Source organism: Salvelinus fontinalis, chromosome 14, assembly GCF_029448725.1.
Source record: "Salvelinus fontinalis isolate EN_2023a chromosome 14, ASM2944872v1, whole genome shotgun sequence".
Taxonomy (NCBI): Eukaryota; Metazoa; Chordata; class Actinopteri; order Salmoniformes; family Salmonidae; genus Salvelinus; species Salvelinus fontinalis.
Window position 1 is genome coordinate 46,712,793 of NC_074678.1, and position 24,567 is coordinate 46,737,359.

At 44.0% G+C, this 24,567-nt stretch overlaps 1 protein-coding gene and 1 long non-coding RNA gene across 8 annotated transcripts in view; one reads left to right on the top strand and one right to left on the bottom strand.

Moving 5' to 3' along the window:
• LOC129811011 (nuclear factor 1 A-type) overlaps window positions 1-24,567 on the top strand; it is a 179,981-nt gene that overhangs the window by 14,412 nt on the left and 141,002 nt on the right. The gene's annotated exons all lie outside the window — the stretch shown is intronic.
• LOC129811013 (uncharacterized) lies at window positions 2,130-23,104 on the bottom strand. The gene is made up of 3 exons (XR_008752825.1): window positions 22,868-23,104; window positions 14,045-14,107; window positions 2,130-3,684 (listed from the first exon to the last, which is right to left on the bottom strand). It is a non-coding gene; the product is annotated as an uncharacterized LOC129811013 (long non-coding RNA).

The following is a 24,567-nucleotide window of genomic DNA, read 5'->3' on the forward strand; positions in this document are numbered from 1 at the left end:
GTAATGGTCCCAGAAAAAAGGAAAAGGATTCCAGAAATGCCATCTGGTATTTGGAAGAGGTGTGTGTGTGTATGGAAGAGGTGTGTGTGTGTGTGTGTGTGTGTGTGTGTGTGTGTGTGTGTGTGTGTGTGTGTGTGTGTGTGTATAAATATATATAGTGTGTGTACGTGTCGAAAAGTGATAATTTTCTCTCCATACCTCTCCTCTTGGTCTCTAGCCACCCGCCACTTTGCTGCCAAAAAAAAGGTGTCAGTCTCTCCAGTAAAAGGGAGGTAGGGGGGTGTTTGGTGTGCGTGAGGGAGAGATGGTTTATTGGCATATCTGGATCGTTGCCAGTATTTATTAACTCTGCTCTTGCCACTCTCTCCATCTTCCTCTAACATGTCATTTCCCAAGTTTGAACTGAAGGCGTGATACAGTTGGGAATATTGTCAATGTCCACGCTTTCCCTATTTCATAATGTGGAATCACAGTCATGAGCCATTAGGAGGACTGTAAATGTTATGCAGGTGGTGCATTAACGCGGAGATGTCTACCCCTAACTCCCATCTCTTTCTTTTCATTACAATCAGAGATGTGACATCTCCCTGTGCCAGTAGTTGTAAATGAGGAATTGGCTGCAGAAACCTCCCCGCGGTTGAAATATTAGACCTCGTATTTCACTGTTTTGGCCTTACACCCCTGTGTATAATGGTCCCTGTGACTTTGGTATAGTGACATGAGTAATTCCATCTGATTGTAGGCTCTGTGAAGTCCCAGTGTTGCCCTGCTTCAAGCCTGTCTCACTAACTGACATGTGAAAGGGGTAATCCTCTCTGTTTGGCCCCCAGACCCAATTCATTCCGAAAGGCATGAAATATGAACTGTGGGGTGCACAGCTGGTTAAGCTCAGGGTAATGTGTGTGTGTGTGTGAAGGAGAGATCTCTCGTCTAAACATGATACGGCATAATGGTTTCATCTCAATAATTGTTGATCATTTTCTTATCAAAGCCTCAGTTATATATTTCAGATTTTTCTCTTCACACACCAGTACCAAGCCATTAGCATCTTCTTTTCAATGATTGCTAATGCATCCACTGTGTGGCTGTAGCTATTGCTGACCCATTAAGACTTTAAAACCAATCACGCTGATTACCAGAAAAGCCCACTAACAATTTAACAAATGAGCTGGCCATTCCAGCAAATAAAATCAAGATTGCTACTTAGTTCATTAAAAGTGGCGGGGCTAGATTAGGTGAGCTAATGCGGGCGGTGATTTGGGGCTTTGACTGTTCGGTGGCTGGGTGGCAATGCTGCGGGGACACACAGAGGACAGCGGCGGAAGCGGACAGATGTCACCGTGTCGGAAATCTGATTTAAAACGAGAAGAGCCCCTCCCTAATGATTACTGTGACACACTGCCCAACGCGTCGCACGGTATCAGAGTTGGCCTAATTACCAGAGGTCACGGAAGTGCCACTCTCATGCAACCCTCTCTGCCTTAAATGTAGCGGATGGGCCCCGATATGTTATTTTTTTTGTAGGTCCGATTCCCAATTCTTTGGGGGGGGGTTGACAAAACGTAACGATTTTATTTCTGCCGATATACTGTTTTACGCTGGGAAAATGAAAAAGTTGAATTGTAGTTGAATTGTTCCATACTGAAATCTCATAAATTGACATCCAAAGCAGCGATTGTCCCAAAAACACGCTTCAAATGTTGATTTCTTACATTGTGCTTGACACATCATCACCATTGTGCTTGACACATCATCACCATTGTGCTTGACACATCATCACCATTGTGCTTGACACATCATCACCATTGTGCTTGACACATCATCACCATTGTGCTTGACACATCATTTCTTACATTGTGCTTGACACATAATTTCTTACATTGTGCTTGACACATCATCACCATTGTGCTTGACACATCATCACCATTGCGATTGACACATCATCACCATTGTGCATGACACATCATCACCATTGTGCTTGACACATAATTTCTTACATTGTGCTTGACACATCATTTCTTACATTGTGCTTGACACATCATCACCATTGTGCTTGACACATCATCCCCATTGTGCTTGACACATCATCACCATTGTGCTTGACACATCATCACCATTGTGCTTGACACATCATTTCTTACATTGTGCTTGACACATCATCACCATTGTGCTTGACACATCATCACCATTGTGCTTGACACATCATCACCATTGTGCTTGACACATCATCACCATTGTGCTTGACACATAATTTCTTACATTGTGCTTGACACATCATTTCTTACATTGTGCTTGACACATCATCACCATTGTGCTTGACACATCATCACCATTGTGCTTGACACATCATCACCATTGTGCTTGACACATCATCACCATTGTGCTTGACACATCATTTCTTACATTGTGCTTGACGCATCATTTCTTACATTGTGCTTGACACATCATCACCATTGTGCTTGACACATCATCACCATTGTGCTTGACACATCATCACCATTGTGCTTGACACATCATTTCTTACATTGTGCTTGACACATTATGGGAATGGTCGCAAGCGTTCAGATCAGCATGAGAATTTTTTAAAATCCTATTTTTGGAATATTGCTTATCGATGGAATTATCAGCCGACGCCGATAGTGTTAAAAGGCCCCTATCTGCCGACAATATCGGTGAACCGATATATCGGTCGGGCTCTACTCACCCTGACACATTGGTGAAGTATCTAAACAAAGTGTTTTTACATCTGGAGTTTAACTAGCAGGGGATCACAGAATGACTTCTCATTTGTTGTGGAAGCATCTGTCTATTGCCTATTTCACTTAGCTAAAACCCTGCAGGTTCAGCTTCTACTCTGAAGTCTAAACTGCCTGGTCATCTGATGGGAGTAAAAAGATGCTTGGAGGAGTTTCTCAGCATCCCAAATCATGTAGGGTCAGCAAATTCCCCATCAGCGCTAATGTAGAATGATCATCCTTTTTATCTGCGTGTGTAAAACTCCTACTCCGTTTTGTCCCGTGGCAAGCCTGTCACCCCCCTTCCTCCTATCTAATTAAGTTGATTCAGAGCGGTGCCTGTTTAGGCGCAGGGCCCCATTACTTATGGCTGTCCAGCCAGGGGCACCCGCTGACCCCCTCGAGCCTGTCGCCCATGTTCCACACGCCTCCGACGGGGAGCCGCCGACCCCCTCAACCCAGGGGAGGGCGAGCAGCTGGTGGGGGCATCTCCAGAGGCCGCTGTCCTCCTCTCAACTCTCAACCCACCCGCCCCTCTCCTCACAAAAAGACAGGAAGTTCTCACAGGGGGGACTGTCCTTGTTTACTCTCTACTCATAGTGAGCAGAGCCATGGAGAACAGCTCTGTAGTTGCTCCTCACTCTGATCTCAGCGCAGTGGTAGGTGGAGTGAGAGGGAGATGGTGAAGTGGTGGCCGTAAAAGTGGAGGTTGACTGTAAGGGATCCAGAGGACTGGCTGGCTGGCCCCTCTCCTCCCCCCGTGGCGGATTAAGCTGGCAGCTAGCTGCAGCCGGGGGACAGGCTGCCACTGGCCACTCCAAGGTGACCCCTGGCAAAGCTGGCAGCACATCTGTAGCCCTGCCTGGCACATCCAGGAGCTCCAGGCCCCCACACTGGCTGTCCGGGCCGGCTGGCAGGGAGTCTTAGCAGGGGGCCGGCTGTCCTCCTACTGCCTGGCATGGGGGTAGAGGGTAGGACACAGAATGTGGTTAGGGTACGGAGCACATACTGGGAAGTCGGGGAGTTAGGACAGCAAGGAGATGGTGGAGAACTGGGGTAGATGCAAAAAAAAAAAAGTAAAACCTGACAGTCCATTATTTCCAAATATCAGATCCTAGATGGACGGATGCAGACAGACCAACACAGAGGTCAAGGAAAGACCTTATAGCCGAGAGTAATACTGATGCTTTCTCTCTTTCTACATTTAGATCTCACTGTGAGCGTGTGAGTACATATTAGTGTTGTTTTTGGATGATGAAAGGAAAACCACAGCAACATATCTGTTTACCATTGGGTGGTAGTGATGATGGTGGTGGGGGAGCCAGCGAAGGCAGCCATCTGTTCAGAGGAGCAAGGTGACCCACTGGGCTGGCAGACAAGGCAGGCAGGTGTCCACACATTACAGCCACATGGGCTCCCTTTACAGGGTCTACAGTATGTACAACAACAATATGCTCTTTGTTTTCTTTGAGCACACTGGGGAGAAAATGGTGGTCAGCTAAGCTGAATCCACACCGGTACAGTCAGTGTAGTTATGGCACGACGGGCCCTTCCTCCCAGCCCCTCAACCTCCACTGTGGCCTGGAGAAAGTGAGAGAGGTCGCCTGCCTCCTAAAGTGGATACATCCTCCTGCAATCAGTGGGCCCGGCCGCGATCCTCCTCGCCCCAAATCCAAGCCATCCGCCGGTGAACGCAGAGCAGGTCCTCCTTAACTCTAATTGTTTCCATCTTCCCGCTGAATGAGTTGTGGTACTGTGGCCACAGCCTGCCTGCTCCGGCCACCTCCTCTCCTCTTGGCCCTTGTCACAGACTATTTTTAGATATTTGTTGCATAGCTGTTATATTTAGCTACCTGAATCCAACTGCTTTATCAGCCGTGTATTGCTATAAAAAGCAGCCTGTTTTGCTTAGGTAAGCGGTGGCCATACCTGTGATCAGTGGCTGAAGGTTTTCCAAAAAACTGCCAATGAGCTTTTTTAAAACATTAGGGTTATTTTTCAGAGCCAGTGTAAAGTACAGTACCTGTTAAATTGGATGAATCTTTCTGAGTGTACTCTATCCTATTTGGAGTTAGTGGGCCAGCCAGGTATTGGCCCAGGTGCCTGGGCTGTAGAGAGTTTGAAACCAGACAAGGCTGTGAGAGCCCAGGACTGATGGTTGACTGGGAGAATTAATGAACCAGATTAGGTGTCCCAGGCCAGCCACAAGCTGCAGGGAGGGGGAGAAAAAGAGTGGGGGGAACCCACATCCTTGTCCTACCCGGGCCACCCGTCCCAGACAGTCCCGGTTGGAGTTTGTTTTAGACCCCACACTCCTCTTCCTCGCCGAGCGAATAAAAGGGCTCATTTGGGGTGAATGAAAAGGCTCATTAAAAAAGTGGAACAATGAAATGGGAGAAAGACGGGTGCAGAGGCCTTAATTAAGCCTGTAAATGACTGTAGATGGAGTACAGCCCAGCTGAAGATCTATGTTATTCCTGGCTCTATGTGGTCAGTATTAATATCACTGGAGCTGTGGGGATGGCCCTCTGGCTCAGTTTACACACCTCGCTGTGGGAACCACTGGTCAGCCAGACCTCATAGCCCAGGATACCCCCTGCTGGTGGGGTTGTGGTGGCAGAGGATTATTTATCTTCAAGGAGAAGTTCACTTTTTTACAACCAAATCTCAATTTTAAGTAAATTCTCTGTTATAGAAGGTTCCATACACTTTTTGGGCGATTTTGCTTGGTTTTGAGAAACTTACCCCACTCGCGATACACTTCCTCATTGCTTGTTCTGCAGTATGGGGCCGCAGATAAACATGAGCAAAGGCTCCAAAAACACCGAACACTACCTTTTTAAAAACAACAAAGCTCTCAGTATATTGATGTAGGTCTTAAGATGTTGTACGCATTAAAATGTAATTCCGCAACATTATATTCTATTGTTGTGACGTGACCGATGCCTCTGTCCATTCTATAATGAACAAAAATATAAACGCAACATTCAACAGTTTCATTGATTTTACTGAGTTACTGTTCATATCAGGAAATTGGTCAATTGAAATAAATTCACTAGGTCCTAATCTATGGATTTAACATGACTGCAAATACAGATATGCATCTGTTGGTCACAGATAGCTTAAACAATGGGCCTCAGGATCTCCTCACCGTATTTTTTGTGCATCAAGTTGCCATCAATAAAATGCAATTGTGTTCGTTGCCCGAAGCTTATGCCTGCCCATAGCATAACCCCACTGCCATCATGGGGCACTCTGTTAACAATGTTGACATCAGCAAACTGCTCGCCCACACGACGCCATGCAAATGGTCTGCGGTTGTGAGGCTGGTTGGCCGTACTGCCAAGTTCTCTAAAATGACGTTGGAGGCGGCTTATGGTAGAGAAATTGACATTCAATTCTCTGGCAACAGCTCTGGTGGACATTCCTGCAGTCAGCATGCAAATTACACGTTCCCTCAACTTGAGAGAGATCTGTGGCATTGTGTTGTGTGACAAAACTGCACATTTTAATGGCCTTTTATTGTTCCCGGCACAAGGTGCACCTGTGTAATGATCATGCTGTTTAATCAGATTCTTGATATGCCACCCCTGTCAGGTGGATGGATTATCTTGGCAAAGGTGAAATGCTCACTAACAAGGATGTAAACAAATTTGTGCACAACATTTTAGAGAAATAAGCTTTTTGTGTGTATAGAACATTTCTGGGATCTTTTATTTCAGCTCATGAAACATGGGAGCAACACTACATGTTTATGTTATTGTTCAGTGTAGCAGCAGGCTACAATGAGAATGGAACAGCTGCATAGGGGAAACTGTTTGAGTCACACAAAATGGTATATAACTTTGCGGCTAAAGTTCGGAATGACATTTTCATGTGTACAACGTTTAAAGACTTGCATCACTATACTGAGAGCGTTTTCATTTCTAAAAGGAGTATTTGGGTGTTTTTGGAGCCTTTCAATGTTTTCGGGCTCCCCCATACTGCTCAACGATGATGAGGTAGCGTATCACTGGTTGGCGTAAGTTTCTCAAAAACAACAATTTGCACAAAAAAAACCCAGTCTGGACACAACTATAACATGCCATTTTACATCCAAAATACAGATTTGGTTTAAAAAAGTAACTTTTCTTTAAACAGAGAAAAACCTACACTTTGATTTGATAAATGAAAGACCTATTCACTTTAAATAAGCTCTCAGGCTGATTATATACAGTAGGTGAATAACAGATGATGGAATCCACGATGGAGCTTCTTCAAAACCCCGGAACTCTGTGACTTTGACCTCTGTGTTTCGCATGCACTACGCTAGGGTTGAGCTCATAAGAGACAGTGACGTCCCCACGGCTGACCCTCGCGTGGCCCGGCCTTTCCTCTGACGGACTGACTTTGCAACTTTGCAGCACTCGTTCCCTGCTACCCAAACCTGGCCGTCTGCACCTTGCACTCTCATCTACTTCGTCCGGCTTCCTGTACTACCAAAGCTCCCTTCTCCCTTCCTCCACCACTCCCTCCCTTTCGAAAGTGGTGTCAGGTAGACACTGTAAAATAGGTGCAATGGATATCTTTTCACCTGCTCCTATGGGTCCCCCACTGAGAGCAAGCTGTTGTTTCACTGGCTTCCTCAGCCAAGCTCAGCCCTGCACACCTGTCCTCCCGTGCCTTTTGCCATTTTCAGGTGCATGCTGATTGTCAATTATTGATGAGGCTTAAAGAATGCATGCAGAAGAGGGTGGCAATTTATTTTAGCGGCGACGTTCCAACTCTCAAAGATGCTTTGCATTAAGTCAAGTCAGTTTGGTTCTTGTTCATTTCGCCTGGAAGAATTCTGACTGTGTCCGTCTAAATGTATGGTAGAGATGTCTGAGACTGTTTGGATATGCTGTGGAGGCCAGAGACCCACTGTGGGAGCATCACACGTGCAGGGGCAGAGTGAGGGGGGAGAGCGACTCATTGTTTGGTATCTCTACAGGACTGTAGCTAATAAAACTAAACTGGACCTGAGGGGAAGCAGCTGAACTTCCTGTAGAGGGTCCGTTTCAGGTCTCCAGAGCCGCCCGTAAACAAAGAGCTTTCCTCCACTCCAGATTGCCTATTTTACTCTTATTTATTTATAATTCCCTGAAACCACTCTGTGTTGTAACCCGATCGCTGTGAGCTTGTGAAAACGCCGGTTTCATTGAGATTCTGTAAAAATAAGTACTCCCCTGTCCCTCTTTTTCCCCCTTTCTTTCTTTAATTCCGGCCCTTGGCCACTCACGCAAATAAATACCTTTCTACTTAAACATACATGGGCTAATTAATTTATCCCATCTGTTCTCCTCTACGCATCACTTCCATGACACAAGTTTCCGAAACAGATTTGGCTCGTATTGCATTGATAACTGAGACACCGAGAAAAAAACAAGGATGTTCAACATAATTGAAATAAACAAAAACTATTAAATAAATTAAATAATGTAGTCCTCCATTTCACACTTTTGAAAGGGGAGGGGGTGGTAGAGTAACTTCAGTGGAGTTCTGGGTCAAATTTATTGGCAGATACACAAGGCCAGTCTAGAAATAGATTGACAACAAGCTAATATGATTGAAATGCTAATGTACATTTCATTTTTTTTAAACTAAGTATTTTTGCAAATGGAAAAGTCTAGAACTGACTTAATGCAAAATAGCTGGTGCAGGTCGAAGCTTCTCCTGGATCTGTAAGCCTGTCATAGATTTTTGATCCAATTTGAAGTGGACTTTATTTCATGTATATCAGTATCTCTGGGAGAGCTGCCTTATCGTGGTGGCATTGTTTTTCTGTTGTTGCGAACAGATGAATCACATGTGATCAGGGTGGCTCTCCTGAGAAGCAGCAGCTTTAACAGACAGTTGTTGCTTGTTGCTCAAACATCTGGACAACCCAAATGAGAATTTGTCTTTATTCCCCGGGCGGAGGAGCCAACGTTATAATTGTAATATTTAGGGGAAAAGTTTGGGAGGGAACTTGATTTAACCCCGAAACACACGGTTTGGAAACTGCCCCCAGGGCAAGCAGAATTCCCAGAACATGACAAAAGAATAGTCTGAAGAAAGGAAGCAGTTGTTGCTGTAAGGAAATGACATCTGATTCACTTTAACATCTGATCTAGATGGGAGACTTACATGGGGCTACAGATAGTTCAACCAGGGAACTAAAGGAAAATGGTAATGTACTCACTTGTGGTTCTCACCTATATTTAATGGCCCTTTATCCATGGAACTACTCCCCATGCACTATCCATTGGATTATATGATCATTTGTTATACTGAACCAAAATATAAAACACAACATGTAAAGTGTTGGTCCCATGTTTCATGAGCTGAAATAAAAGATCCCAGAAATGTTCCATACGCACAAAAAAAATATTTCTCTCATTCTGTGCACAAATGTGTTTACATCCTTGTTAGTGAGCATTCCTCCTTTGCCAAGATAATCCATCCACCTGACAGGTGTGGCATATCAAGAAGCTGATTACACAGCATGATCATTACACAGGTGCACCTTGTGCTGAGGATAATAAAAGGCCACTTAAATGTGCAGTTTTGTCAGACACGCAATGCCACAGATGTCTCATGTTTTGAGGAAACATGCAGTTGGCATGCTGACTGCAGGAATGTCCACCAGAGCTGTTGCCAGAGAATTTAATGTTAATTTCTGTACCATAAGCCACCTCCAATGTCGTTTTAGAGAATTTGGCAGTACATCCAACCGGCTTTACAATCTCAAACCATGTAACCAAGAGAGCCCATGACCTCCACATCCGGCTTCTTCACCTGCGGGATCGTCTGAGACCAGCCACCCGGGCATCGGTTGAAACTGTGGATTTACACAACCAAATCATTTCTGCACAAACTGTCAGAAACTGTCTCAGGGAAGCTCATCTGCATGCTCGTCATCCTCACCAGGGTCTTGACCTGACTACAATTTGGCATCGTAACTGACTTCAGTGGGCAAATGTTCACCTTCAATGGCCACTGGCATGCTGGAGAAGTGTGCTTTTCATGGACGAATCCTGGTTTCAACTGTACCGGGCAGATGGCAGACAGCGTCATGTGGGCGAGCTGTTTGCTGATGTCAACGTTGTGAACAGAGTTCCCCATGCTGGCAGTGGGGTTATGGTATGGAAACTGATCACGCTGTTGATGTGTACGACAGCGCGTTCCAGTTCACGCCAATATCCAGAAACTTCACACAGCCCACAGGCCACAATCAACAGCCTGATCAATTCTATGTGAAGGAGATGTGTCGCGCTGCACGAGACAAATGACGGTTACACCAGATACTGACTCGTTTTTGGATTCACACCCCTACCTTTTTTTAAAGGTATCTGTGACCAACAAGCATATCTGTATTCCCAGTCATGTGAAATCCATAGATTAGGGCCTAATGAATTTATTTCAATTGATCGATTTCCTTACATGAACTGTAACTTACATTTTTGTTCAGTGTATATAACATCAACTAAGGCTGAAATATAGGTTGTGACAGTCTGGTGTTTTGCAATGCTGTGAAAACCTCAATAGTTCTCTCATTACTGCTAGGGTGAGCTAATGTTCTCTATGTCCACACTTCAGGTGTCTGAGCAGAGACTGAAGTGGTGGTGCATTCGTAGTCTAAGATTCTGTTTTACATACAGCCCAGTACCTAATTGTAGTACAGTCAAATATTGTGGTCTGTGGTCTCTACCAAGGTTGTTAGAGACTCGGTGAACAATCAGGCGTCCCTCCACCTGCTGCTGCCGAGTCTGCAGTTAGCATTGCCTGTGCTGTAATTAAACAAAAGAACAGAACCCAGATTGTCTGTGTAGTAGGGGCTCTCCTCTGTTGTCTCAAAGCTGTTCCTCCTAATAATCCGGTCCCTACAGCAGGACCAGGATGTGGCCTTAAACAACTGTCTGGGGTCATGTGACTCGCTATCTCGTGCTTTTTTCTCTTTCTCTCAATCCCTTTTTCTCCTTTTCTCTCTCGGCCCTTCTCCCTCTTTCTCACTTCTCTCCCTCTCACTCCTTCGTTCTCTCTCTTTCACTCCTTTCTCGGTCTTTCTCTCTCTGCCTCTCGGTCTCTGTCTCGCTCTCCATCTCTCTCTTTCTGGCAGCTGTTTCATCCAGAGGCTCCACCTGAATATTCATGATGCACCTATTCCCAGGGACACCAGTCTGCAGCTGTCCCACGTGCACGCACACGCTCGCGTGCACACACACACACACACACGCAATGACCAACATACACAGACGAGGAAAGAGAGATCCACCCAGTCTCTCACACACATTGAGAAGTGAGGGGGAAAAATGCAATAAAGTTAGGTCTACGGTACATGTCAGGACTGGTCTATCGCCGATGTCCACGTGTCCGCGGTCGTTTGCTTTGGCAACGTGCCTGTCTTGAATGTGTTCTCTGTCTTGCGTGAGTATTTCTGTGATGGTGACCCACCTTGGAGTTTTCAAAGGCAGCCTGTTGAAAAGGTGGACACAGAAGCGTGTTTCTGTGCTGTAAGGTCCATTTTATGGCTCATGTGCGCCCCTAGAGGCCAGTCTCAAATAAATCATACAGTGCACCTTTAAGGCGGTGGCCATGTCCTTCAGTGCAACTCTCTGGCTCTGCCAGGTACACTGAGTGGATAAATAAGAGGCGGGGAAGTTTTAGCAGGAGGCCATGGGCTGGAGCCATCGCATGACTGATGGAACCATGGCCCTGACAGATGGGCATGGAGCTCTAGTCAGACGTGCTGCATCCCTCACAAACACACTGCTCCCTTGGCCCTGCCACACACACAAACACATATTTACAGCAGGTGAACAACAATCGTGACCAGATACAATTCCACTCATTGAACATAGCATGCCACAGGAACGCGGCTGGTAGCCTAGTAGTTAAGAGCATTGGGCCAGTAACTGAAAGGCCGCCGGTTCTAACTTAACCCTAATTGCTCCTGTAAGTTGCTCTGGATAAGACCGACTGCTAAATGACTCAAATGTAAACATAAAATGTAACTGACGCAGCCAGAATGTGTGGGTGGGTCTGTACAAAACTGCGTACAGCTAGTTTCTTTGCCATTAGCGATGACCGTCTCAGCAAGAGAAGCCAGCTTTGTGCTGTAAAGGAACAAGACAGATCGCCTAGTTCCTTTACCATATCCCACTGGTGCTTTGGGTGGGTATCTGATTCGTCTACCTTAACCTCGCTGCCTCCCTCCCACGGGGCTGATCATCTAGGTCAGTCAGGTTTGGGGGGTAACCCCCGCGGCCCCACGGCGTGGTGGACAGCATGTGAAAGTAGGGGGGGTTACTGAGCAGACCGTGGCCGTGTGCTTCTCATTAAGGCGTGCGGAAATAAGGGCTGACCCTCTCGCTCACCAGGGCACATCTATTTAATGCTGTGGTGCCAAGAATTAGGGGGGAGAGACTGACACAGAGAGCCAAAGGGAGACAGGAAACAATAGGAAGATACATATTTGGAGATAGACAGGCAGGCAGACAGAGGTGTATTGAAAGTGAGTCAGAAATCTAAACACTTGGCCTGGCCCCCCTCTCTAGTTTGTCTCGTCTCTGTGTGGTCCTGAAGCCCTCCACCACCATCCCCTGGTCTCTAGATGAGCCAGCCTGGGCTATCACGCCCCCCGGGAGGGAGGCAATGATGTGAAGGTAGAAGAGTCAGAACCCCCCCCCCCCAAAAAAAAAAACACCAGGGGGATAGTACTGGACAAAGACTAATAAAAACACACCTGAGAGCAGGAGAGGATCTTGCCCTCCACTGTTGCATCTCCCCTACCCCTCACTGGGTGGGAGTGAGGGCAGGGCCAGTGAGTGATGGTGTGTGTCCGTCTTCTACCTGCAGCATCCTTCATCCCCACTCTGAGGCATGTACCTACGGCCCTTTACCCCTGCCATGCTCATCACTCACCCCACCTGGCAGGCTAGGGTCTTGTTCATTAGTGCAGGCTGTAACGAAACATTTTGCAATCAAAACAAACGTTTATTGGACAAGTTCAGGTGGTCCGAGGATCAGTCTTACGAGTGTTTTTCACGATGCGCGTTTCCTAAAACATCTCAAGATGTAGGCCGAACACGCCTTTCCCTAAACGCCACGCAGAGAGAACGTTTGCTAAGTACGTCTCTGAGGCATCTGCCCAAGCTGATAGAATCAAAAGAAAAACAGCACTGCTCTCCGATCAACATAATCCCTTTCAATCCTACCTTAACATTAGAATTGTTCCGCATTACTAACGACGGAACAGCTCTTAGAAATACATGATCACCTATGGCTACATATTGAGGCAGCTTATTCTGATACTTACCCTTATGGTAATGCACTAAACCAAGATTTGGCACGTTAGGCTACACATCATGAACTATATTGAGACAAATTACAGACATTAGCTGACAAGTAGCAAAATAGAACTCAATTGATTTGAATATGAAATGTATTTCAATATGATTGAAATAGGCCTATAGCCTACTGTATCAATGTTTTGATGCAGTCATTTCGTTTTCATTTGAAGCATCTCTTTATACGATGCTGGTTTATCAATGTAAAGACATTGACAACTTGGTGGCCTTTTTGTATTCAACTTTGTTCTGAAGTTACCTGCGGTCACAGGGCGGCTGATAAACCATGTGATTCTATGTTTAGCGTATATATTCTATGTTTAACGTGATGCGGGAGAGCAAAAAAGAACCTAACAACGCACTTAGGTTTTCTACGAGTGGTCTGCGGCAGGCGTTAGATTACGAGCGTTTTCAAGTGCAACGTTAATAGCGATGGTTTTGAGAAACAGCTCAAAATTGAACGAGGCTCCTAGAAGGTTATAATGATTCATTTAGCCTCAATATGCTTTTGGGAAACTGGGCTCTATACTTCTTTCACAATGTACTGTTTTTAACACAAGGTGGCGTGTTTCTCTCAGGTTCAGCATTAGAAATTAATATTGGCTCTTCTATCCACAACAAATGAAGTGCCAATTAAAAAATCACGACTTAATTTCGCTTTTTGGATAACTTTGCTGTGGTATATCGGTACCTACTTCTCAAGGGTCTGTAATTGTAATGAAAGTGATCCATTTAGACTCTTGTATTCAGGGTTCAGTCATAGTGATGCTGTATCTGGTCCTAGTGTGTATATTACTGAGGCTTTGTCCCAAATGGCACCCTATTCCCTTTATAGTGCACTACTTTTCACCAGGGCCTGTAGGTAATACGGTGTCCTTTGGGATGCATGCTGACATGCATGTCTCTGTGTGACAGAGTCAGTACAGTTTCTAGCACCGGGGCCTATAGAAACATAGGGACTTGCCTTGCTTTCTCTGGGAGCTGGTTCAGTTCATTCTGCCTCTCCAAGCAGGCCACGGGATACTGAGAAAGGGAGAACAATAGGAAGAGGAAAGGAGGGCAGATTAAGCTTGGTAGTCTGCTATCTTATTAGAATTCCACGTAGCCACAACCACATCTGGTTCTCTGAGCCAGCCGCTTCTTGCCCTTTTCAAAACCAATTTCTGGGGAGAGGGTAAGCTGGGGGGGTTTTACACCGGGACTGAGGGGGATAACTTTTCGCTGACCTTGTGGTGGAAACCCCTGCCCAGGTTCTGAGAGAGAGAGGCTTGCCTGTCCAGGGGACTGGACAATTCCGATGTAATTTTCTCTTCTAGGAGTGTCGTGTAATATATGGCATATGATGTAAAAAGTAGGCCTATGCCCCAAACATTGTGTACTTGTGTTGTCAACCCCGTGTTGTGTGATGCAGGGATGCACTGGGTTTCATTGAGTCACTAATTAACTCAAAGCTGTGCACTGGCAGTCAATAGCCACCAGGGGGAGACATTACTCCAAGACTGGAGCTGCTTTGAGAGCAGGTGCCCCTCAGACATGCTTGAAATTTCCTTTCAGTTAAGGATTTTATTTTCCGATTTTCTTTGTTTGCTTCAGTTTTTGCTGTTTTATTTTTCTGATATTTCCTTGAAAGCATTTATTTTATGTGACCTTTTTTTATGATTATTTAATTTGTAATGATTATTATTTTATTTGAACAGGAATCCTTTTGAGTCCCCTTTCATGGGAGAAAAGGGGATGTAGCATACATTATTTTTATGAATTCATCAATAGAATCCATTCAATGTGCTACTTATTTATGGTGAAACAGTTCGTCTCACAGCACAGCAAAAATTAATATGAATTTGCAAAGATCAAAGCTTTCCCAGCAGCAGCTATACATTTAAGGTAGAGCCATAATGTAGTGATGAATTACTCATCTGTTCTGAATCCCACCTCCCCTCGTCTCAAGAGAAATGTGTATGGAAAATGAAGACATTAAAGGGGAGCGCGGGAGCGCATCAAGAGGATTTAGGTTCTCAATAAGGGATTTGGGCAGCCCCGGCCTGACAGAAGCACATGTTGTGGGAAGATAGTGGGCCCACAACAAAAGCGGCCTTGAACCGAGCCGAGTGGCGCGAGCTCGCTGGCAGGGCTGCTGTCCTCTCCTGCCTTGGCACTGTCGCCCCACGTTAGTCACACCCCAGGAGAGGGGCCCGAGCCGGGTTCTCCAAGCCGCTCCACGGAGAGAAGCCAGAAAGTCCCACCACTGCTACTGCCACCGTCTACAGTGCCGCTATATAGCTCACAGCAGACACCTCGCCTGTACACGGGATATGAATGAATGAATATACAAAAGACAGTAGGCCCCAGTCTACAGTCTACCCCCACATACTGAAAGTATAGGATGGTGGTATTTCAATTAAAAAAGCATTAAATGATTACGCTATAGTGACTATTCATGAGTAAAGTATGTAGGAGAAGCTTAGTGTAGTGTAGTCGTCGGGAATGAGTGGGAACTACATAATTTTTTACCTTTTAATTACTACCATCGACTTGCGAGCCGTTGGGGCCCATCTTTGAACCGGTGTGTCTGTCACTAGGGTTAGCGCAGTGCGAGCCAACCATTTCTCTGTCTCCTCGCTCTCATCTCTCCCATCTGCGTTCAAAAAGCCTGGGTATGTTAGTTGCTAAAGGCTCTTTCTCTCACTCTCTCCCTCTCCTCCATAATGAACGGCTGTAATTAGCGGATTGCCTCTGAATCCTCCCTTTTTAGTTAATTTTATCCCACTCACCTGACAATTACACCGCCATGCTGTGGGGGAGATGTGCATGGAGGGAAGGGAGGGAGTGTGTGTGTGAGGGAGGGGTGGGGGGGGGGGGGGTATAGTCTCCACATCCAGCTGTGTGTGCAGATCTCCTGTTTTTTTTGGGGGGGGGAGAACAGCTGGCAGATGTCTTATGATGTTTTTATATTGAGTTGGGGGGCTGTGTGTGGGGGGGGGGGGTGTGAGTCTGTACATCTGTTTGTGTGTGTGTGTGTGTGTGTGTGTGTGCCTCTGTGTGTCTAGTCTATCAGTGGAGCTCTCTGTGGAGCGAAAGCCACTGCACAGCCACACACACAAAGGCCCTCAACTACAGTCGTCTCTGCAAGCTGAGACATCTTATATAATGTCATAGGCCAATAAGGCCATACAGGTCTGTACTCCGCTATGCAGTGAGTCGCAACTTATGGGGCAGTTTTCCAGGCACAGATAAAGCATAGTCCTGAACTATAAAGCAAGCTCAATGGACACTTTTTAGTCCAGGTCTAGATTTAATCTGTGTGCTGAAACCCGCCTCTATATGTCTTGTAAAGAGCTGGGTGTACTTATCAAATATCAAGACATGTGGTTGGACATCAGCCATCCACAATATTGGCACTACAGTACTTCTGCACACGGCCGAACTCACGTGAGGCAAATGACAGCAAACATTTTCAGACGTTGTACCCCAACACTTCTTTTTTCTTACAGGACACCCTGTATCCTTTGTAGTCATTGTGATAATGGTTTGAATTGTGGTGGATTCATTTTGAATCCAGCCCTAGTGTCGTGAAAAGAGCAGGGCACATCCATGCTAGTTTGCTGCAGGCAGCTACTCCCAGGCCCTGCCTGCCTGCCTAGTAGACAGAAGGAGTGAGGGGAAGGGGAGTTGTGTGAGCGAGACCCAGCATATGTCTGGCAATGCCAACAGCTTGCGTATGTTAAAAACTTGCCTGCAGGCCTCTTTTAAAGGGGGCAGTGCTGTTAAAAATGAGATTGGGCATGATATTTCCACACTGAGGTTGAAATAACACTCAGAAATTGTGAAAATGATGTCATTTTTGTGTAAGAGCTGTTAGGAGAAACAATGCCTGGAATATCAACCTGTTCAGGTAGGAATGGGATGGAGTTTTTGGCCCATATCATCGCAATCTGATCTGATTATTCTGACCAATGACCAATCATCTTTTATTTACATATGTATCCTCCTACTATGAAGGGGTGATCGGGTCGGCTCTAGTCTAGACGATCCTGTCCGCCAATCAGGGCTGTGCACGTAAATCTATTTAAATTTGTCTCGCCACACAATCAAACTGACCGTTTCAATGGCAAACGGAGGCTGAGGGAAATAAATGAAACATATATTCAGAGTTATTTTCATGAAATAAATAGTGATTTATTAGACATTCAGTATAGTCATGATTTAAAAATAACATGAAAAAGGCTGCATGTGGGCTTTAAAGAGTAAATGTTGGGCTCCTTGTCAGGCTGGGCCACACCAAACCTGGCATGCGTCTGCAATCTGTTGGAGGGAAGCATTAAAGGATATGTGAAGCGTGTGTGTGTGTGTGTGTGTGTGTGTGTGTGTGTGTGTGTGTGTGTGTGTGTGTGTGTGTGTGTGTGTGTGTGTGTGTGTGTGTGTGTGTGTGTGTGTGTGTGTGTGTGTGTGTGTGTATTCGTGTGTGTGTGTACTCGTGTGTCAGTGTTTTTCTGAGGTAAAGAAGGGAAGAAATGTACTTCTTGATCTCCAACTGTCCTACACATACCACTATTTTCTGACCCCTCCCCATACAAGCTCTAGCTGCTTGTATTCTTCCAGGGAGGGATGCTGAGGGTGAATCCTGAGCTATTGTATATTTCCACATGGCGGAGGCATACCTTTTTGACACGTCCCTCCCTGTGTATGATGTATCAGTTGGATTCTGCTCCGCTGCTGACTTGGCGACTCCACTACAGTCCAGCCCAGCACCGCTGCAGGTCACGCCACCTTGACACATCATATAACCTCCATTATGACGGCAATCACTGTCTGGAACGTGAAGGTACCGGGGCTTCTACAGTGTATCAGAGAAGCCTGGTAAATGTAAATGAGGTCGTGGTTTTGGTGTTTAGCAGAGAGAGGCCTCATTGAAGTAGATGAGGTCGTGGTTTTGGAGTGTTTCAGCCTTCGTCGTGACGGATGTAATTGTGGTCACTGCTGGTTGTTCGCTGTGTTGAGCGAGGAGCCAGCCAGTGGCAGGCAGGTGGCACCGGCTGGCTGTCATTACCTCACTCTGTCACAGCTGCAGCTGGAGAGTGAAATGGCCAGAGTGTGTGGAGTTCTGTTTAAAGAGGACCAGCTCATTAAAGCCATTGCAGAGGCACTCTTATCTGTGTTTTGCACACACACACACACAGACACACACACAGTGGTGCAGGTTTCGGGTCTTCCCAGAGCCCATCTGTTCGCCCAGCCTCTCCTTTCATAGCACAACTGGCTTCCCCTTTTTATCAGGGCTTCTGTTAGCATGCCGCACCGTACCCCTCTGGTCCGCGCTAGGCTTTCAGGCTACAGGCCCAGCCCAGGCTCTGCTGCTGCTCAGCCATTCAGCAAATAGTGGAGCAGCTTGTTCAGGCCGAGATGATACAAGGTCTTCTTTTTAATGGGCCAACGCCGAGGGACAAATGGGCTTTGTTTTCAAATGCCAAGTGGTCCAAATCCACACAATCCTTTTAAGGGCACTTCCAACCAACTTTACCTGTCTTGAGAATGTTTAGAGCATTTCATTCATTCATTCTGGGCCATTTAGAGATGTATGTGCAGGCTGTAAACATAGCACTCTTGTGTTCTTTTTTGTTGTTGTGGCGTCCATCTTTTCTTATCATACCTAATTGATAGAGAGAGGACTTTTATTGGTTTGTAATGGTTAGATTTTTGGCACTGGGACAGGATGTTGGTGAATGAGTGAGTGATCTGGGAGTAAGCCCCAGATCACACAGCCCCCCCCTCCTCTTCTCTCGCTCTGTGTGAATGTGTGGGCTGAGGAGGAGGAGGCTGAGCTGTGGACTGGTCTTGGCCAACCTCCAGTGTTGGCAGCTCAATAGCAGCAGGTGGAGCCAACAGGGTCCAAACCGCCCAGTAACCCCCTTCCTTTTCCCTCTCTTTCTTTCTTTCTCTCTTTCTCTCTTTCTCTCTCTCTCTCGTTGTGCTGTTATGGGTTGAAAATGTCCATATTGCCCTCCCATCCATTTGGGTCATTTGAATCTTGTGTTGGTGCCGGTTGTTGAGTTGAGTCGTTGGGTAATGTACGCTGGTGCCACGGCTTCTCTGGAGGGCACAGTAGGGTTACAGTAGAGTAAGGGGATCCACAGACGTGCTCCTTGTTTATTAATAAGGCCCCGCTATGGAAGGGCCTCGGAGGCAAGCTGCTCCAGAACTGGATAGTGTAATTACCCTGGGGCTCAGAGCGTTAACACACACACACACACACACACTCCTCCACTCCCCCAAAGTGCCATTTCACAGCCATCGTGAACCAGGTGGACATATTGGGGGGAATGTTCTATTTACTGAGGCAGTGGTCTTTTGTGTGTGGAGTACGCCTTGTATGTGCGCCAGAAACTAATTATGACTACAGAGCATCGCTCTCTCATTGTGCAATGTTCATACAAGCTTTTTACTTTCATGTTTTTTGTTTGTTTGTCACACACAGACACACAAAGTTTATTCAATAGCGCTGGGCGCTGGAAGAGAAAACACTTCTAATGTTTTCAATGTAATAGTTGAGTAAAATATGTTTTCCTAGAATTTGCATGATCTCATGAATAAATAGTCTGTCAGTTCCCTGTTGAGTGGTAGAGATAGCTTTCTGGTGTCGCAAGGAAAGTCCTCCTTGCCTCCGAATAGTAATGTTGGAGATTGAACATTGAAATACCTCCCCCTTGTGGTAAAAGTGTGAATTGTCAAGAGGAGTGGAACCGCGCGGTTTATCAGGCATTCAGTGCACCATTACGTGGTTTGCAGTTTAGAGGGTATGTTATTCTCGTCAAGATCATATTTACAGCCAGACCATCTTATATCAACCAAAGGTCTTGAAAATAGAACGTTGCTTGTGAATAATAGATGGTATCGAAAATCGACTAATCGAATTCATTCATATGAAGACCTCTTTAGAATTTAAGGCATATATTTTCAAAGCTATTTTATTTCATATTTTTAGTTTATTTTCAGACTATAATGTAATGTATGCATTGAATAATAGTAAACTATTAATAATCCTTATTATCAAAAACGGTATTATAGGGTTATTGTTAAACGTTTTTTTTTATGTAACTAATCTATTTGAGAGAATAACAGGAAAAGAAGTTCACATCCCCAAAGTAGTGAATTGTTTTTTTTTGTCTATGGACTCTATTTGTCTATTTTTATAATTATATTTGTGTGAATGTATTATTTATTTGACTTCATACAGACAGAGGTAGCTTCAAATATAAATGTATTTGGTTAAAAATTATATCACTATGTTTTAAGAATTAAATCCATTACGAGGAAGACCTCTGATCTTTGTAAAGCACATTTTTCTCAAATAATATCAGCCCCCCCTCCCTCACCCGTTGATGATTAATTAATGCAGTGAATATTCAGACAGTTGGATTGATCGAGGCATTAGGAGTATAGTGTTAGTTTCCCACATGTATCCTACTTTCATGAGGTCCTATTTTAGATATATTATTTTATGTCATAGCGTGCCCTACAGCGTCAACCATATGGGTTGTTGAGTACTTATATCATGAGTACATCTATCGACACTGTTTTGGGGCCAAATCTGTTCGTAGATGAAACGTGCATACATAACCCATACCGGTTTGAAACTACAGTACTATCAGTTGTGTCTAACTGATAGGACTTCAGATCATGTAGTTTCGATCAGGAACCTCTAGATGGAGTGTCGACCTGCTTTAATGTGCGGAGGGAATTCATTTGAAGTAGGCACCGAAATATATTTACATTTGTGAACGACTCATTTTGGCATTCAAATAAACGGGGAAAAATCCCGCTGTCAATAAAAACCTTAACAGTAACATGCTTTTCTTGATATTAGTAGTTTACAAATTATATTTGTATTGACAAATAAATAGTTATTTGACTTAATGGTTACAAAATAGTTGTTGAATATAGGCATGTTTAATTAATAAGTAATCAATTCTGACTAATAGAAATTAAATCAATAGCTCCATAAATCAACCAAACACCTTAATTTCATTACTAGATTGTCCTGTCAGCTGTATCCTTTTTTCTTATATTGCTATAATTTAAGTTAATGTCAATGATATTACAAGACTTCTACAATCATCCTTTATACTGTCATGCTGAACGACCAATACACCACTATTTATACCGTCACCGCCTGTAATTTAGGCAGCTTCACAATTGATGAAAAACTATAAACCGAATGAAAAAACAATGATGACTTCTTAATGACAGCATACCTCGGGATGAATAATCTAGCATAGTAAACTGCATGTATTATAGCCTACTAGTTGCCCAGACACTTGGTTCAGCATTTCTTAAATGTTTTGTTAATTTCTTGAAGTGTTTTATTTCTATATCTGGGAAATTATTATGATTTTCTCATGTTGGATTCTGAACTTTCATGAGATGATTACCTTAGTATCATGTTTTATTCTAAGAAAATAGGCTTTAGCAACATTTATTGTTGTGTTATAGACCTAACATTACTTTGGTGTTTTGTTTCCATGTTTTCCGTAGGCCTATTTTTCAATTCTAGACACCTTTATTCACAGTTCATTCACAGGTAGACCTATATTTGAACACAATATAATGCTGAAATCACTTACAATATATGGTAGCCTTATAGTAGGATATTTTAAGATTAAGGGTTTCATTTTTGCACATAACCCATCCAAATGAATTATTTCCATAGATAGCTGTGTGTGTGTAAGCAGTATGAGTGGTATACCTTTACCTCAAAGCAGAATTTATATTTACTAATTTAGCCTAAAAGTTGTCAAGATGGATACGGTGTTTGTCTTGCCCGCCATGTGTGATTTAAGGTTAGATTTGCCTATAATGTCCTCACTGTATCTTATAAAACTAACCTGGAATAGGAAGGAGATGTTCTACATCACACAACAACAACAACAAACAGTCTAATCACCATTTAGCGTAAAGTTGATCTTTCAGTGACGCGTTTGCAGCAGGTGGTCAAACGTCTTTAAAATGTTTGTGTTGAAACCGTCAAGTTTAGATTTTCACACCTCGTTTGTATAGATCTATTGTTCATTCGCATCCCTATCTTTTTTACAAACTTAGAGAAACTGTGGTTTCTTTTACGTACCGAAGAAGGTGGTACATAGCCTACATCAATACTTTTCCAGCATTGAACGAAGACAAGTTTTTCCAAATATATTTGAGTCTGTGACCATAACCTTCGAATGTCGTGATTTTTGGCCAGTGTCAATGTGTTTTAGTCATGAGTTATTCTTCAAGAAATAGTGTCCTGGAGAATCGCCTACGACCGCGTAACTTTTACTGCACTGTTCCAACAAACTAACGCAAACTACAAAAAAAAAAAAACATGCTTATTACGAAGATCATTAACTATTTGAATCAATTCTGGATCAAGTTAAGTCACATGCTTGGTTGGATTGATCTGCCAGTTTTGAAATGGCCAACGACTCTTTATATACTGTATCTATTCAAGTTTCCACCCACTCTCTTTTGATATCCTTTTCAGAGCAGATAGATTTCAGATCAAATGTTCGGAGCTCCGGAAACATTTCGGATCTCCGAAAATAACTGTTCTGGTAACCCACATCGGACAGTTGCCGACAATGTTGGTGACAATGGGTAGGCTACATGTGTGTAGGCACTTCTTCCTCTTTAATCTGTATTCGCAAACGCGCACATGACAGTCAAATGACTTGCAATATTTCACTTCAAGAATAGCCCTGTAATCACCTTTGATATGTCTTAGTTTATGATCCTCCAAACTTGCTTTACCTTGCACTCGCAGAAGCTTTCGGAGGGGCAGTACAGACTCCATAGACCATCATGTAGTTTTGTGGCGTTCCAACTCATCCTTAAAGTTCCGATGTCTAATAAGCTTGAAAGCGTATTTACATATTCGACTTGATCGTTCCAGTATTTGCTATTCATAAGATGTTGTAACTGCGCACAGCCCCCTGCCGCTTCTTGCTTGGGCATAGTACAGTATATTGGCAGCCCTGGCATGGTTGCTGGGGCTTTGGGCATTTTTGTGTGCAGAACTTGGCAGAAAATACTATAAAGGCGTCTCGAGCCACCATGTCAACGGGTTTTTGTTAAGAACTGGATCGATCTTACCAGATAAAACAAGTAGCAATAAAAAGCATGATATGCTCATTGCATTGGTTTCATTTGGAACTAGAATACATGTATATGAATTATACATTTACGCATAACTTTGCCTTTACAGCACCGACCCTTGATTTTTTCGGGAGGTTAATTAATAGTCTACATAAACCACGTTATATGTGATTTCAAAATATATGTGACTGTAAGTATTGAGAATTGTGGATAGGCCTAAAGCATACCCGTGCACCCTTCAACGCTGTTTGTGAGCCACCCAAACCTTGTCTAGTCCGTGCATACATCTCAGATTTATTGTGAACTCTTTGCGGAACGTTTGACAACGTTGCCAAGTTGGTCATTTCTCTTTTGTGTCTGAAATCAATGATGTGATTTAAATGAGACAGATTCGAACACAAAATATCAAACTTGAGTAAAAACCCAATTAATATTGGCATTCAGTTGATGGATGATTTTTTTCAGGGCACCTTAACAGTCAGCCTGACTTTGATTTAACAGGAGATCTCGTTTGTAGTCTAATATGTAACGTATGCTTATTAGCCAAAAAATATTAATTTACTGAATCAGTTATATTTAACTTGATAGTCACTTTGATTGAACGATTCTAGTGTTATTATGACAGATATGACATGGCTGTTGTAAGATGTGAACTGTAAAGAGAAGTGGCAAAAGTACAGTGTAACCAGTGAACGTTCCTCTGTGGCGAATAGCGACACTAAAAGAAGTAGTGGCCGTTTTGACACTCCTTCGTGCGAACCTGTATGATTGTTGGTTGCAGGCGCACAATTTGCACCATAACAGGATATATATACCCTCTGAGCCAGGAGAAAACGCTTAACGATGACGTCACACACTGTCAATCAGCGACAAACATGTTTTAATTACTTTTTCTTTTTATGATAGTATTAAATAAAACTTGTCTGGATTTATTAGATGCTCAATATCTGAGTTCACATCGTAGGCCTATGTAGGGCTGCTTTTCTTTTTTATATTTTGTTTTGTTTTTCGTGGGACCACTTCTTTTTTTTGTACACTTTGAATTCTACATAACTGCATTCATTAGTTGGTCCTGAAATGGAACGTGATCAAGCACGATAGGGAATTGACACATACCAAACATTGCTTGTAGGTCTGCAATTGACCATTAAGAAATCATTTGGAAAAATAGGCAATTGGCTTATGCCGATTTATGGAACATAATTGGGCATGAAGATGTGGTCATGATTTTTATTGCGAAAATATCAAACATGCATTTTAATATGAGCTATAGGCGACTTCAATAGTAGGATACCGAATGTGAAAACGGAGGTTACGCGCTGTTCGAGCCAGCCTCATTAAAATGAGCGTTACAG